Source organism: Oryza sativa, chromosome 10 (genome assembly GCF_034140825.1).
Source record: "Oryza sativa Japonica Group chromosome 10, ASM3414082v1".
Classification (NCBI taxonomy): Eukaryota; Viridiplantae; Streptophyta; class Magnoliopsida; order Poales; family Poaceae; genus Oryza; species Oryza sativa.
The window spans coordinates 10,267,056-10,271,377 of record NC_089044.1 but is presented as its reverse complement, the minus strand read 5'-3'; the positions used below and the strand labels follow the sequence as shown (position 1 = coordinate 10,271,377).

The 4,322-nt window shown below is 43.6% G+C and overlaps 1 long non-coding RNA gene across 1 annotated transcript; it reads left to right on the top strand.

Moving 5' to 3' along the window:
- Positions 1-511: 511 nt before the first annotated feature.
- LOC136353754 (uncharacterized) lies at positions 512-3,365 on the top strand. The gene is made up of 4 exons (XR_010737162.1): positions 512-676; positions 762-881; positions 983-1,101; positions 1,361-3,365. It is a non-coding gene; the product is annotated as an uncharacterized lncRNA (long non-coding RNA).
- The last annotated feature ends 957 nt before the right edge of the window (positions 3,366-4,322 follow it).

Below are 4,322 nucleotides of genomic sequence, written 5' to 3'. Positions count from 1 at the left end.
GCACCGTTTTAGCAGTTTGAAAAGCGTGCCACGAGTTTCCAAAAGTTTAACCAACTTTTGTTGGATAAAAACAAACATAGCCATACTCTCTTCGGCAGGAAAAATTGTAACACACAGTAAAACTAGGGGGATGGATGATGTATATTCCAGATTTCCAGTTCACACAAAGGGACTGACCCGCTACCTGCATAAAACCCCGCTTTGCCAGTGTGAAAACCCACTATCTGCATAAAATGGGATGTGATTTTTTAGTAATGCAAGTGGGTAGACCGACTACCTGTATAAAAACCTATTTGTTAGTTCATCCCTAACATGAAATTACAAATTTCACGAAAAATAAATTATCAAACGGTGAACAGCGAATTATTTTCTAAAGGTATTAGTTGGGGGGGGGGGGGGTTATACTCACCATCTGGTGAAGTAGGCCCCACGGGCATGCACTGCAGATGGGCCTATAGCAGCTCTCTATATATGGTACATTTGGAGATGTCCAACACCAATGCCAAGAACATTTCAAACCCAGCCGTCCACCTGCTCTCTCACTCACCCCACACAATACTCTTCACCATTTTCCGTTTTCCCTTTGCTTCCTTAGTTCTCAGCAATGGCAACAAGTGGCGACGATGGCGAGCGCAGCTCAACCGGCAGCACCGGCATACATGATTCCGGCGCTACTGTAAGGGTCTTGTTGTGCTACGTTTGCTAGTGACACTTCTAGCTTCTCTCTCACTTTGCTTTCTTGTTTCTCTCTTTTTATGCAGGAAACGGACTCATTCTTCGCCTTGTTTGCCAATGACACTTCTAGTGAGGATGTGAATGGTGTGGTGGCTAACCCATTTGGCTCCAGCGAAGAAGCACAGGCACAAGTTGTGTAAGCGAAGGTGATCCTCCAGTGATTTGGTGATTTCTTGTTGGTGTTTGACGCTCTTTTTTTTTCCTAACGCTGCTACGCATGGGTCATCCATTCATGGATACACAGCAGACGACGAGGCAAGTGACGCATCGAAGCCCAGCCGGTTGGTGAATATGGCTGATGTTGCAGCAGATGGATCATTCGAGGTCGGTCAAGCACCAGCTCCTCATGTAGACATGAGCCCTGAGGTGATTGGTCTTCTTACATTTCTTGTTTCCGCCCTACTCGCAAGTGTTTTTGCCGGCTCCTGCATGTAATGAGTTGATGCTTGTTTTCTGCCCCACCCCACTCCCCCCACTACGTTCGCCATCGCCATGCCGCTATCGCCGTTGACAAGGAGAACGAACACGCGCCGGCCGTGCGGGCGGCGGCGAACCCACCTGCCATGTGGCTGATGCACGAAGAGGTGCGAACTGACCGGTTTTCCTGCTAATGTGTTTTCCGTAGGGAGGCATCCACGCAGAAGAAAGATTGCTGGAGATAACCGGTGAAGTGGACCCGACGAAGGAAGCAGATCGAGTGTGCAACACTGTGTTAGCTATGGACGAGGGGGCACTTTCACTCGAAAGTGGGACGAACAGCCGCTCCGATGAAGACAAGATTCCATCCGGCGGTGCCGTGTCCAGCAAACGCCGCCGCTTGTTCTGATCATCCTGGCCTTGGCCATGCTAAGCACTTGTTCGGTGTTTAGGGTTAGCCTAGTTAAAAGTTTGCCCTACTTTTGTGCTAATGTATTATATATATGTCATTTGTTCACTAATACATTAAAATTTTGTAAAACTTGTTAGAATAACACCTATTGATTGCATTATCACTTGAACTCCACATATAACCATAACCTTCAGTCCTAGCCCTAGAAACAATATGACTATATCACTTCATATGTGAGTTATGATGCTACTATGATGCCATATTGCTTAGCCATGCTTAGTATGTGTAATACTTGTCATTTGAGTTCTTATTAACTTGAAAAATGAGATTATTTAAGTTCTGGACAGAAATGCATCAATGAGGAATTTGACAAACAAAATGATGAAAAACCTGAATTTTAAGTTTGAGCCTCATGTGGTATACATATGTTGACTAGTTGTATACCGATAGGGGGAGTGTGTGCACAGACTGATTTAAGGACTTCACTCAATGTCTGTTCATTATGTTTACCGTACATCAACATGTGTTATTATGGGGTAACCTTGGCCTATTAAGTTAAGTGCTTGTCTAACCTTACATTCGGGAGGCCGTTGTAGTAGCGATAGTGCCTACGAGTGAACTGTAGGGCTATTTGTGTTTATGTGAATTGCAAAGGGGACGACTGTACCGATCCGCCTTTTATGTGAATGATGTTTATGAGGGGATGACTGTAACGTTCCGTCTCACTTTTATTTATGGTTTGGTAGGGAACGACTATACTGTTCCGCGCGAGGGGATGGCTGCAATGTTCCGCCTCACGTACAACGTTGAGTGCCACATAGGAAGCGACTGTACCGGCTTGCCTATGGTGTTATATTGGTAAAGACCTACCAATATAATGACATTAATATTCTAGACTTAGTGTGGAACAACACTCATCGTGCTCATGCAAGGATTAGACAAGACTTAATGTAAAAGCCTCATTGTGACCTCTAGACCCACTCAATGTGTAGAGTGTGGTGGCACCGATGGGTACCAGATAAACTAGAGTGATTCACATCATGTGGGTAAAGCTGTACAAACTCTGCAGAGTCTAAAAACTAATCGATTAGTCGTGCTCGTGGTTATGAGCGGCATGTGGATATGTGTTGAGTCTAGACTTGTGTTTGTTCTCCTAAATGCTGAAATTTACCTTCAAATTATGATGAAATTTGAGAATGACTTCCTTGCTGCCATGGATAGCAATGAGGTGCATATTTATACATGATTAATGCCTACTTCGATGCCCATATGCTAAGTACTAGCTTGCTGAAATTTATTTGAAAGCAAATCTGATTTGAATGTGTTTTATGCAAAACTTGCTTTATGCTAAAAAGAACCATATTATGCCTTCCTTGATTATATGCCTTGCAAGTAGGATATTAGCTTGTCTTGGTGCTTACCAGTACATTATTGACTCTTGCTATTGGATTAACTATTTGCTTGCAGGTGTTAGACTTAGTCTTTTGAGTGATGCAGGTAATCGTCTGCTTCTTATAGGACTTGAACTTAATGGGAGTGTGCTTGAGGATTGGGTAGTTAAGCTTCCGCTGTTCTATAAACTATATTCGGTCGGTCGGCCTATGTAACTATGAAGTAGATGTAATTTAGATCATTTCCATCGTAAGTGTATTTTGCTATGTATTTCCATGCTTAAGATGAGTGTGAATCTAGTGTACATCCTGGGAACTAGATTCACATGAGTATGAGTTAAGAATATTTGAGATGTTGTAGATCTTTAGCCATTTTTGTCAAGTCTCCTGAATGTGTAACACATCTGGTCGCCACCTTCGAGTGGTTTGATGGGCACATCTTAGGCTGAAGTTAACTGGCAGGTTAAAGGCCCAGCAATGTCTCCAATATTCTTCTCTTGAGGCATCGGATATTTCATTATGTTTGTTTGATGACTTGAATTATTCACTTCATCCCTCAAATATAATGAAAGGTCCGGAGAACCTACGACATATTGTATGGCATTTTTGTGCAATATGTTTTTTTTCATCGATGAGTCTATGTTATTAATGACATTTATTTCCCTTTCTACTAATGAGGAACAATAACCCCTACCCAAAAAACATAATAGCTAAAAAACAGAACAGCAGCATCACTACATCAAACATAATTTCTCCCGGACCAAGCTGTAGACAACGCTCAACGAAATCATGGGAAAGAGAAAGGATAAGTTTTTTTTTTCGAGAATGCGTAAAAGGGTTGCGTATCTTTTGTATTAAGATTTTGAGAAGCTCACATTACAACCAACCAACCAACCGAAAGAAGAAATAAAACAAAGTTGGAACCAAAGCCTATGGCCTAAAGCTTGTGGCATCCATTTTGCGACCAGGGACACAGCAGCGTTCTTGCCAGGTAGAACCGTAGGAGCCCTGCTTCCTTACAGAGGGCAGCCTCATCGGCCGCCACCTTTGCAACCTCAATCCAGGATCATTGTTGTTGGTTGAACACCCGGTTATTCCTTTCCTTCCAGATAGATCATGCTACCAGGATGATTACCATGTCGAACCCACGCTGCCGAGGCCGGGGAACTCTTCCTCGAGCAACCAGCCACCAATTGATGAAGGAGGTCTCAGCCACCGGGAGACAATCCAGGCAACCAATGGCATTAAGGATAAGCCACGAAAATTGAAGGGACTCTGGACATGCAACTAGGATGTGGTCGATGGACTAGTAGTGCTGGTCACAGAGAACACAGCGGGCTAGGTGGGGGAGTCCTCTTGCAGTCAAC